The sequence below is a fragment of the Strigops habroptila genome, chromosome 5 (assembly GCF_004027225.2).
Source record: "Strigops habroptila isolate Jane chromosome 5, bStrHab1.2.pri, whole genome shotgun sequence".
NCBI lineage: Eukaryota > Metazoa > Chordata > Aves > Psittaciformes > Psittacidae > Strigops > Strigops habroptila.
Window position 1 is genome coordinate 14,871,274 of NC_044281.2, and position 12,516 is coordinate 14,883,789.

At 40.0% G+C, this 12,516-nt stretch overlaps 1 protein-coding gene across 3 annotated transcripts in view; it reads left to right on the plus strand.

Annotated features, from left to right (window-relative positions):
• Positions 1 to 249: 249 nt before the first annotated feature.
• Positions 250 to 12,516, plus strand: part of RAPH1 (Ras association (RalGDS/AF-6) and pleckstrin homology domains 1) — a 92,590-nt gene continuing 80,323 nt past the window's right edge. For 2 of the 3 annotated variants that reach the window (XM_030487987.1, XM_030487991.1), the window contains exon 1: positions 250 to 593. The gene's annotated coding sequence lies outside the window, so the exon portion shown is untranslated. Of the gene's footprint in view, positions 594 to 8,026; positions 8,300 to 12,516 lie in introns of those variants that run through there. The other variant, XM_030487988.2, reaches the window with a different exon arrangement.

Sequence of the window (12,516 nt, forward strand, 5' to 3'; positions counted from 1 at the left end):
CGGCGGCGGCGGCGGCGGCGGCGGCGGCGGCGGCGGCGGCGGCGGCGGCGGCGGCGCTCCTCAGGGCTCCCCGCGCGCCAACCGCCCAACCGCCCCTCGCGCGCCCAACCGCCCCTCGCGCACCTAACCGCCCCAACGGCTGCCCCGGCGCTGCGGGACGCGGGCCGCCCCCCGGGCGCTGGCGGTGGGCCCGGTGGGGCGGGGCGAGGTGCGGCCTGCGCGCCGGAAGTGAGCGGCGGGGGGAGCCCGGAGCGGCGGCGGCGGGCGCTGGGGCGGTAGCGGCGTGGAAGGAGCGGAGTCTCCGCTGCCGTGCAGGGACGTGTCTCTGGCGGCCGGGCGGAGCCGGTTCCGCGCTCGGCGGAAACAAGAGACGGGAAAGGAAGGGAGCGGCAGTAGGAACCGGTATCAGCGGCCACCATTAGCGGCGGCGGGAGAAGGAGGAGCAGCAGCAGCTGCCGCCGCGGGGGTCTGCGGGCGGAGCGGAGCCCGGGTGCCGCCGCCGGCAGCGAGCGGGAGTGTGCCCGCCGCCTCGCCCCTCTGTTCTGTCGGGGGCCGCCGTTGCCCGCCAGGGGCTTCTCGGGAGCCGGGGCGAGGTGAGTGGTGGAGCCGCCTTCTCGTTGTGTCTTTAGGGAGGAGGGGGCTGGCGGTGGGAGAGCCGACGGGCGTCGGCGGGGCTGTGCCGGGCGGGCAGGGAGCGGCGTTTCCTGCCGCTTCCCTCAGCCGGGCGGTGGGGCGGGGGCCGCTGGGGGACCGCTGTGGCCGGGGGCTGGGCGGGGAGGACCGGAGCGAAGGAGTGTGAGAGGGGCGAGGATTTAACGGCCCCCGGTCTGTGTCCTGCGCCTCTCCACGCCCCACACATCATCCGGTGATTTTTTCAAAACCGGCTTTGCAGTGCTGAGGACTGGTGGAGGTTTTGTGTGTGTGGTTTCCTCACCCCCCCGGCTCTTCCCTGTGTAAGGCATGCCTCGGAAGAGGCTGGGAAGTAAGCCGGGGATGCGCGAGGGATGTAGTCTGTGGCATCCAGACAATGTCAGCTTGGGTGAGTCTCCACCCTGTGGAGCTGCAGGCAGTCGAGTCCCCTGCACAGGCATAGCCAGGGCTCTCTGTGCCACCTGGGGAACAAAACACGCTTAAATCCCTTCCCGGTGCAGAACGGAAAGGCTGGTTTGGATTTCTCGTTACAATATCTTTCTTTCTTTTTTTTTTTTTTCTTTTAAATAAAAGCCAGATCTGAAGTCTTCTAAGCTTTTTAGCCATATGGCTTACTGAGGGCAGGCTGTTTTGTGAAGAGCCTCACCAAACAAGGCTGGTGTCTGCATTGGTTCTCATGAAGATGCAGAGAGTGGTGTATTGGGGTTTTTGCATGGGGAAAATCATTGATGGTGGGAGGGAAAGGAGAAGTGTCTGTACACAGGAGTGTCACATGACCTGTGACACCTGTGTAAAATACATACAGGTATACTTGCTTTTCTCCTGCATTAATGCGAGTTGCGTGAAGAAGCTTGCCTGTGCATTTTGGAAGGTTTTATTTATTTTGGATTTGTTATCTTGGGTGGCAGAAAAGAGTCACCTCCATGTTTGGGCACTGTCTATGCATTTTATCATTTTTACTGGCATTTCAAGGCTTTTTATTTTTTCAGCTGGTTATTCAGCAGGGGACAGATGGCAGCACGTGTAGTATAGTTCCTCTTTTACTGGGGGAGTACAGGTACACCTGGTTTGGCACAAGTATACTGTTTCATATGGCTAATATCTTTACATTGCCATTGATGTGTGGGAGGAATGGGGGACTACTGTTCTGTGAGACTGCAGAATCATACTCACCCCATTTTAAACAAACTGCCTCTTCTCATCTGTCCCCCCTTGCTCCCCTGTCCTCCAGACAGGGACATATAGGCTTGTAAAACACCTTTGAGGAGAAAAATTAATGTAGATGTTTAACGATGAATGAATTTAGATGTTTACTGAAACTGTATGTCTAAGCCAGAAAATCTTCCTATTTTGCTGTCTAATTAGCTTCTCTCTGCTGAGAAATTTCCTATTAAAATAGAGGTACAGAAAAATCACTTGCTAAACCATCTTGAAGAACAAAATTACAGGTCCTAGATTCCAGTTCTAGAGAGTACGTTGCACATAAGTTTCATAAAGATGTAGACGTGTCCATTTTTAGTATGCCGATGTCCTTCTTGAGTGGGTGTGGTGGATAGTGGAATATAGAACTGGTTTTCTGCACCTAAGTTGCTGTCTGGTTTTTCGTACTAGTGAGTGACGCTCAAATTGTCTTACAGAAATCCACATTAGGGAGGCTTTTTGCCTTCATCGAACAGGGAGATAAGTGGCGCTAAGGAATTTATTTATTGCCCTCCTACAAATTTCATTTGCAGATAAGTATTTCCTTAAAATGGTTTTTAGACTCATGACATGCAATGAAGAGTCTTTCTACCACTGTTTCTCTGACTCAGCATGGGATGACAAAGAGAAAAATATTGTTGAGATAAGCGACAGTTCAGGAAAGCAGTGTAGTTTACCAGCTGTTAATCTATCAAATGAATACAAAGAATAATGTGCAAAGGGACACTGACAAATTCTGCATAATCTCCAGTCTGCTTTCCTTGGAAAATATCATGAGACCACTGCCTTTAAAACAGGTTTTCTCTAGGGAGGTAGTGCATTGACAGGAACTGTTTTGAACTTCCTTGCAGCCTGTTCCTTTCTTAATAAGGTAAGCCATGGCCAGAGGACACCTGTGGTTTAAAGGAGTGTAGGAGACTGGTGTGGAAACTTTTGTAGGTAATGGTTCAATACGACTGATTTTGGGAGGCTTTATTTTTCAAGAGAGCATCTCAGTTTTCTGAGTATCAGAACATGTGGATATTGCCTCATTTCTCCCTCCATACCACTGAAATTTTTTTAGCTGTGTTGCTTCTGTATTTGAGTTTTGCAAGAATATGAATATGTGCTCCTTTATTTCTTTCTTCAGCATCAAGATTTTTAATAAAATCAGCTAGCTTTTCTAGCCAGAGATAATTATTTCTTTGTACTCTTAATTGAACATCTTCATGCTGTATTAGTCTGATCCATACAGGTCATACAACTTGCCTTCCTTCTTCAAATGTCTTTTGGCCATGGGAGGGGAAAACCCCCCATCTATCAAACTGGGACAGAGTTAAATCTGAGTGACTAAGCCAGTTAGGCAAATACTAAGAAGAATTTTGCTCAAGATCCCAGCTGTTAAGTAATTAGATCACATTCTTAATAGTAGAAAAATCCAAATCTCTTGCATTACGAATGAAGCCAGAAGTTGCAAAATAATAACACTGCCTTTTCTCTTATGTTAAACAATAGATTTATTACTGAATTTTCAAGTAGAACTGAAATCATGTGCTTCACAGCTTCCCATTAACATCTGTTCGTACTGTGGACTCTGCTGATTAAATCTAGAACTTTTTACAGGTACTTACCAAAGCCAGAAATGTCCAACTAGTATTTCAGCCGCCAACAATAAACCAAGCACTGATGGATGCTTATTTTCTGAGGTTTCATGCCCTTTCTCTGCAATTGGTGGAAGAAGACATGTTGATTTACAGCTGAATCAGGCAATCTTGGATAAACAAGCATTATGAAAAGGGGCAATCCTGATCTGTTTTATTACTAAGGTTTAATAATGTGTAGAAATGACAGCAGACTGCTGAGTAGTCACATTTAATGTATTTGTGTGGAATGTTAATTTTGTTTAAGGAAATGCAACTTACAAAACAAGAACTGTGTATAGAGTAAGTCCTTTTAAGGAGTCAAAAAAATACCTCTATCATAATTGGCAGTCACAGATTTTGAGTGAGTACACATGTTGAATGCTCTCCACCTTTAGGAATGTCTACAAGGCTAGGGAATGCCAGTGAAGAAACTTGCACTATAATTGCCTGTTATAATTGTTCTTCAGATTGGCAAGGGATTTAAGTTTCTTCTTATTAATCTGCAAGCATTGTCATCACTTAAGAACTGTGTTCATTGAAAATGGCATATTATTTTCAAGAGATTAGTACTAGAAATTAGTAATAACTATCCAATTAAGCATATAAGTCCCCGTGAGAAAGATAGGTAAAATTCTGTGATGATTCAGGTTGCTAATAATCATCCTTGTAGTTGAAAATCTTTTAAAGACTAAGAAAAGTATCTGCAGCATTCTTTTTATTCAACTTGATCCAGATACATTGGCTGATATTTTTTGACTTTTCTATGAGTTAAAGTCACTTCTCTAATTTGTCCTGAATAATAACATTGATCATTTGCTAGGACAGGCTAGGTTGAAGTGTGTAACGTTAGGTGTTACACAGAATAACGTTTTTCGAGATTGCTTTTTTAAGAAATATATTAATGAAGAATAGTTGAAATGTCTTGCTGTGTGAGCCATCATGCTGTTTGTTAGGAATTATATGGAGGAAGATGATGTACATGGGAATTTGAAACTGCCCTGAGGTTAAATATTAGGAAAATAATTTTTTGCCATCTAATTTTGTAATGAGTTGAATGCTGTAGAGAAGACTTGGGAGTAAGGGAGAGATTCCAGAGCTACTATAAAAACAATTTTAAAACTTTTTAGTCATAGAACATAATTTTTATCTGTTACTTAAGTTCTAGTCTCAAAAATTCATCAGATTAAATTAATGTAATCAGAAAGGTGATTTAATCTTCATTGCCTCTGGTATTTCTTTCCAGGAGAGCAGTGTGTAATGTGAAAGTTCTTATACAAAAATACTATATTGAGCCTAGTGAGGGAATATACACAGTAACAGAACTGTTATGGTGTATTTATGTTTTTTGAGTAAATATTTTAAAGTGTTCAAGAACTAAAGTTGTTGCTGATAAAAATGCACTGATGCTGCATAAAGCAAATGGTAAACGCCATGAGGATTGTTCTCATCTTGAGTGAAAATTATCTTAAGTATCATCCCTATTGGAATGTTAACATATTATTCCAATTGTTGTATTTGACTTATGAATGTTCTTTTACTGTGTAGGGGTGTCAGTACTCTTGTCAATATAATTTCTTGTCAAAATATTTAGAACAGCAAATTGTGTTCATGTTGTAAAACACAATGTTAAACACAGATCCAAACCACTGTTTCCTACTGTTTATTAGAGCACAGTAGCTGATTTCTAGCAGATCAGGATTAGAAAGAAACAGGAGCAAGGAGTGACATAATTCTCGAGTTCCGTGGCTCTGATCAGTTTTATTATTTGTGCCAGTATTGCACTTTCACCTAAAAAAGTAATGGAGAAATTAAATAGAGAACCTGATCATTTCTCTCTAATGCATGTATGAAGTGGAAATATATGCTAAATAGAACTTATATGCAGAAGGGGGCTGGATGGAGTCTAGTTGGCATCCTTCATCCTCTCCAGTAGTTCCAGTAGTTTACCCTTCAGAAAGCTTTGGGAGCAGTTACATGCAGACTGGCAGAAATGTTTGTTCGTGTGATAGAGTTGAAGTCCACTGCCTGTTGCATAGGATCCTTTGCAACGGCCAGAGCTGGGATTTCCTCATCTTGTCCTTCCCTTTCCCCAAAGACTTAACAATTTGCTGTGCTTGTAGGATTTTTAGTGATTGCTAAACTGTTGTGTGTTTAAAATACTCTTAAAAAGGAGAGAGTAGTGGGATTTAATCCCCGTATGTTCTGTGATCCAGTTTACAGCAGGATCCACAGCATGATAAACTGGTAAAGTTGAAGGGGTAATGACTTGTGGTGAAAAGTTCTACCTTTGGGGAACTATGTATCCTTGTATACATTTTCCTCGACCATGATTATATAGTTTTATATCATTTATGTAGTTTTGCAAAATTAAAGGTTCTTTCATCTCTGTGATGTAAAAGCATTTTTAAAAATAAAGAAAAACTCCCAGGCTGCTATTTGCATCTTGTGAGTATTTAAAAGGCATCTGTTCAGGGCTTCAGAACCTGTCACAGGAAATAATTTGCACCATGATTTTGTAAATTAATTTGTTTTCATATCTAGATGACAAATGTTATCTGTACTTACTTAAGCAAGCTGGTTTACAAAATTAAGATGGGTTCTAGCTCAATATTGAAAAGAGTAAGTTTTCAAGATGTTTTCAAACATCTAATGAGTGAGACTGATTTTTGCAGCCTAATGATGGTCTTCCAAAGGTGAAATTATCATGGGAAGCTTATTAGTTTTGCAGGAATACTGTACTTGCATACTAACTGCCTTCATTTTAATCTTGTGTTTTTTCTACTTTGTGTCTAAGATCATTGCTTGTTGCTCCTGTGTGGTTTAGGACAAGAGGTATTGAATTAGGTAGACAAAGAATTACTCTAACAAAAGTGAAACAGTTTCATTATGATTATGACAGTGTTCCATCTCATCTCATTGGCTGGGAATACATTAAGATAAGTTAAAATCCAGAGTTCTGAAATTTGTGTTAACTCTGTGTCTGCAAGGACATGCCACCCTATGTGAAATAAATGGCATATCTACTCTAGCTTCTTTCAGAAGTGAGGACAATGTTTGTTGCCCAGGGACATTCCTCACAATTGTTCCATGGGGTGTATGTTGCTGATGGATTGTGTCAAGACTTAAAGCCTCAGGCTTTGGTATTGCCCTGTTGACTATTCCTAGGCAGTTTCCCACTCATGATTGTTTTCGATTTCATCCTCACTTGCCTAGTTCATGTCTGTATAGGGATGAGGCATCTTGCATAGGATTTTTGATTCCATGCCAGCAGCCAAGCATTCCAAGCTCTCTTTATTTATCCATAGTAATTTTGCTTCCTGCTTTTCTCCTTGCTAGAAGGATCACTGTGATCTTGTTGCACCATTTAAAATTGAGTTAATCATTGTTGGAATCTGTTTTAATATACCAATGCAAGTCTGGACTTCCCAGGTGTCTGTAATCGTTCTTCTTCACAGGTGACTAAAGACCTTTTACGCAAATGTGTTTTATAGTGTCTTAAAAAAACCCCAAAACCCCATAGTAAAAGAAACTCCTTAAGCTGTTCTGAGCCTTTAAAGAAAAATGCCTTACAGACCTCTGCTCTCCAAGGAAGTTGTTACTTATCTCTTTAATGCGTGACTTAAGAAAGTGACCTTTTACTTGAACATGTAGTTCTGAGTGGCGTTGATGGAAATGTGGTTGATTGCACGCTGTTCCCGGAAAAGCATTCCACGAGTTTGTTGTGTGTATGACTGAACAACATTTCTAGTAGTTTGGATTTTAGTTAACAGTAGTTGTCTGAGGGCTTAAGAAAAGCACTTACATCTACTAAACAGTGGTATTTTATTTAGGAGGGGGGAAGGGGTAAAAGCCGGTAGTTTTCACTCACTATTAGCTTCGCAAGATGACAAAAACTTGTGAATTCCTTTGATCATCTCTGAGCACATCACAGGTCAGAACAACTCTACCTGAGGCTGGGTAACAAGATCACTTTTTTTTTCACCTCTACTCAGGTATGTCTATCAATAAGTAACTTAGTGATGTCTTATGGTCAGTTCTGTGAAACTGAAAGGCTATTTGGCAGGTTGATGTGAGTGCCAGCAATAAATTCGTGCCCAAGGAGGAACGAAAGGAATTATTTTCCTAAAGAAATATTCAGTCGTTCCGGATTAGAGACCTCAGAGATTTTCTCTATAAGGAGCATAGCAGAATTGAGAGGTCTCATTTTCAGCAATTACATAGAAAGAGAAGGAGAGCCCCATAGAAAAGTGTGAATGTTGTCTTCCCTTCTGGCAGCTGGCAGAGCAGAAAATGGAAGCAATAGGGGAATGAGTGAAATTGTTAGGAGGAACCACATGTCTACGTCACAGTTCTTAAAGTGCAATTTACAGTGTGTTTATGAAGTCTGCTCTGCATTAACTAAACTCCAGTTGATAGAGCAGCATACAGCTTACCTATTTGTGCTTGCTATCCTAGTTAGTGAAAATCAGAGACTTGTTAAAAATAAAATGGAAAACAACCCCCCCCAAACCCACTCAAGTGCTTGAATGAGACTTTGTTTTGATATTGTTTATTCCTAGTTAGCTTGAATCTGTGGAAAAAAAATAAATTAAGAAGGTCCTCAAAACCAACAACAAAAAAAAACCTAAAACAAACCCTTGTAATGAAAAATCTTAAATTAGCTTTTATCAACTGGAATGGAATATTCCTGGCATGACTAGTGTGCGTTATGGGGTTCAAAGTCCGGTGTAGAGCAAACAAAGTATTTTCGTACTGTGCACTTTCAACTTCAGCGGTGTTTCATCTCTGAAATGTGATGACTTGGGTGTCTCTCTTCTTGAAAAGAGGTATTACTTAATCTTAATTCTCCTGCATTACCTGTTACACCCAAAAATTTGGGGGATGATTTTATGTGTGTGTCTGTTTTGGGACTAGAACTTTTGAAAGTATATTAGGTTTGTGTGGCCTTTAATTTAAAATACATGCAGTATAGAAAAAAAACATTCTCACTTAACACAAATTACTGTGATCTAACGTACAGACTGTCTGCTGTCATTGTCGTAAAAAGAATTTAAACTGAACTGCTGTTGATTGCTTTCTGGCCTAAAGACTGATCTGAGTGCACTACATACGGAATATTACTGTATTAGTTGTGACTTTTCAAATTGTTCCACATATCTGGTGCCTTCTGATGATTAATGTTTTGCACTAATTCTTGTAAAGTGTATACTTTCTTATTTTGAAGATGGCAATGCAAATTATGTCTCTGTATAACGTGACAATGGGCCAACCTCATGTCTTTACATTGTAAAGTAAGAAGTGCCTTTGCATTTGACAAATGAGAAGTGAACCTGAAAAATAATAAAATAGGTCTAAAGTGTTTGTAAAACAGGAGAATGTGCTTTAAAGCAATGTCTTCCGAAGACTTTATTTAATAGTTTCTTGACTTTGTAGAGCATAAAACCCCCCTACCTTCAGAGCTTGGATTCCTCCTCTCCATTTGTATTTTGTATTTATTTATTTTTTTTTAATCTTGAAGGTACATGGTCTTTCTTTTGTTGAAAATATACCTCACTTGAAACTGGAAGGCCAGAACTTTTTAGTGTTCTGTATTTATGATCACTATTAACTTTCTGAGATTAGTCTGGCATACTCTTTGATACAACTCTCGACAGCCTGGGAGTGTTTAAGAACAACATTTCTATATACGTGATCTGGTAAAACATGATAAAATGTTACAAGATATATCGATATGTCTTGTGTAGTACATTGTTCCAGTTAAAGCTGCCTAAATCTTTATTTTTCTACTTTAGACTGAGTTGAAAAGCAAGATAAAGGGCTAGTTGTTCTCTTATAAAAATGTTAAAAATTGCAGCTGACCTTGTTGTCTGCATTCTTTTTGCCTTCCAATGTGGATTTAAATATTTGGCTTTACAACTGCGCATGCTTTCACTGTGTTATGATGTGCCATAAGAGTTGAGAAGGCATGGCCTATTGATAAATTCAGCAGCTGCTTCTTCATTCCTAAAATGACTTTTTCTGCATTGCTTTTCCTTGAAATGTTGGTATTTTAGCATGATTCAAGCAGTATTAATGATAGGAATATGGAACTAACATATATTCAAAAGTAGGGCTTTCTTGGTTTTGCAGTATGATGAAATATATTGGTTTGTATCTGGGTACTGTATATAAAGTATGCATCTTCAGTCATCACCTTTTATCATGTCTATTTATTCCAAGACACTCAGACTGAAGTATTGAACTTTTTGGAGTACAGTGACAGCCCTTGTTCAAAACAGTAGTACATAGGGTATGAAGTTCTTTTTTTTTAGTAGAGTTCGGAATGCATAGGCAGTTGATAAGTTAAAATGTTACATTATTCATTCACTTTTTGAAAAGAAAATTTAAACTTTTGCCTGACATGACTCATAGATAACTGTAGTGCTGTGATGGAGTCATCTATTAAACTACAGAACATTACTTTGGAGGGAGAGGGTATTGAAGGTCCAGTAGAGGAACCCCTTTGTTTACTTAATATTTCTTTTGTAATTTCTGAAGTTATGCTTGCTTCTATAATGTGATTGGTAATATTTCACTGGTGGTGGCAGCAGAGGTGACAGCAGTCCAGTCCTGTGTGCATCAAGAATTGTTTATGTAGTTACACAGATTTGAGGCTTGCATTTCAACACCAGTAAATAGAGATGATTTCACTATCATGAGGTGTGCATGCTGTAGCCTGGTATTTAATGGAATATAGAGAGATAAATATGTAGTTTTCATATTCTTATTGCCATTATGCTTAATATATTTTATAAATCATGTTTAGAAAATCTGTTTGTAACTAACTCTGATCTTTTTCTCTCCAAAGATGAGCAAGTTAATCACTGAAATTATATCCGTGACTTTGCATTCTGTAAAAAAAATTGATTTTTACCCTCTGTGTATTGCTGATCTTTTATAGTTTCTTGAGGAATAGGACATTATTTAAAAAGATGAAATTTGGTGTGCCACAGAGGAAGCATTATATTATGGATTAAATGCTGTCCTTGTCATCTTTGAACCACACTTTTTCAGCTGTCTTGTTGAATGCATGGTTTTTTATTTTGTACAGTCTTCCAGTTCTCTAGTTGAGTTTCAGACAATGGGTAGTTTTGGAAGTTGTATGTGGAGTGCTCTTGTCCTCTTTCGGGGTATTGGTCTTGGAATGGTTGTTTCTGAAATGCTGCTTGATTTGAAACTGGATAGGTAGCAAGATCCTTTCTGTTGTGCTCAGTTCCTTCCTGTACTTGGGCTTATGTTTGTATGTGTGCTCTTTAAGCTTTATTGGCTAGAATTGTCCCACAGGAGATACTACATCCACAGTGGACTGGACAGAATATTGTTCTTGGTGTTGCCTGTCTCAAAATGCATGCATGGGTAGGCCGGATAGTATAATTAGCTAGTCCTGTGCTATGTGTGTATTCTTCTCAGCTAGGAGAAATTCTTTAGATGGTGCACAAGGATTGAAAAAGGAGCTGAGAACTTGCTTTCTGTGGCTTGAGTGCATTTTAAAAAATACAAACTGGCGGGAATAACAAAGCTAGGAAGAGGTATTGTTCAAATTGACTTTACTACTTAGCACAGAAGCGTGTAAATGATTCCACAGACGTATTGCTCTTTTAATAGTTTTCTTATGACAGAAGGTTGTGCCATCAGGTGAGAAGTTGAGACCAGGGATCAGGGATAAACAAGGTCTAGGATGCATCCTTTTTTTTTTTTTTTTTTTTCTTCATAGGTATTTCTTCATAAATGAATGCTATGGGGCATGGTCTGGCTTGTGGTTGAGCTGTTTGATGTCCAGATCTCATTTCCATTGGTTGCACTGAATGGATAGAGTCAGTGACATAGAAATAGTGCTAAGAGCCAGGCATGGAGTCCTAGTAGTCATCAGCAGTATTGCTATGGGACCATAGCCTGTCAGTTCCCTTAGTAAGTGCGAAGGCCCATTGGCAGTTCTGACAGAACAGCTGGAACTGAAGTTATAGAATACTAGCAACTAGCTGTTGAGTCATTTACTGCTGATTGTTCTAGCCACTGTCCAGTAAATAATGAATTTTGGCTAGCTTCTTCACTAAAATTTTCATGTGCACATTGATGACCAGTCTTTCAAAAAGTGATTATTACACTAACTTTGCACTGAGTACAGTTTTGTCAGGCTTTTGCTACAGTGCTGTATATTCAGCCAATATTAGAATGTGAGGTTAAGATCTTAGAATACTGTTGAACAATAAAAGGAGAGCAAAACAGACGACCCATATCTTCAGCCTTCTCTAACTTCAGTAAAACCGAATAGTGTGTACTGCTTCCTTCAGTATGATGGGAAAATGGTCCAGGTAATTGCTTCTTTATTTATTCTATTTATATGTATCATCCTTCAAAATGTATTGCAGGATTTCTGTCAAATGCAAAAGAGCATTTTCAACAGAATGCCAAATCCAGTTGTATGAGAACAGAAGTTGCTTCAGCTTCATCAGCACAATTTCAAACCTACCATGTGTCTAAGTAGTTGAATCCGAAAAACCCAACCCGATCCTAAAACTTAACTATGTTATGTGTGGAAATGTTCTCTTTATTTATTGAGACTTAAGTATTTGAGGGCTCCTTGTAATGGATGATGTTGGTAATACTATCTACCTCTTGTCTAGTGCTTTTTATGAGCAAGTATGCAAAAGTATACTGGTGTAAATAAAAGTAAAGTTAGGTTTTTTTCCTTTCTAACTTTCTGACCTCTTGAATACAGTTTCAGCTAGAAAGTGATGGCAGTGAGTACTAGGAATCAATCCTTGGTCCATGTGACCAGCAATGTTTAGCACTGCAACAACAGCGATGTGTGGAAATATTTCACAACTTTATTCCACTGACTTTTAGTCTTGTTTTTCTTTTTCTTACAGAAGGTGGGCTTTTCTCATTTGTTTTCCCTTACTTGAAGAGGGGTGTGGAGTCTTGTGGTTGGGTTTTTTGGTTTTTGTGGGTTGTGTGGTTTTGGTGGTTTGTGTGTTTTTGTTTTTTGTTTTTTTTTTTTTTT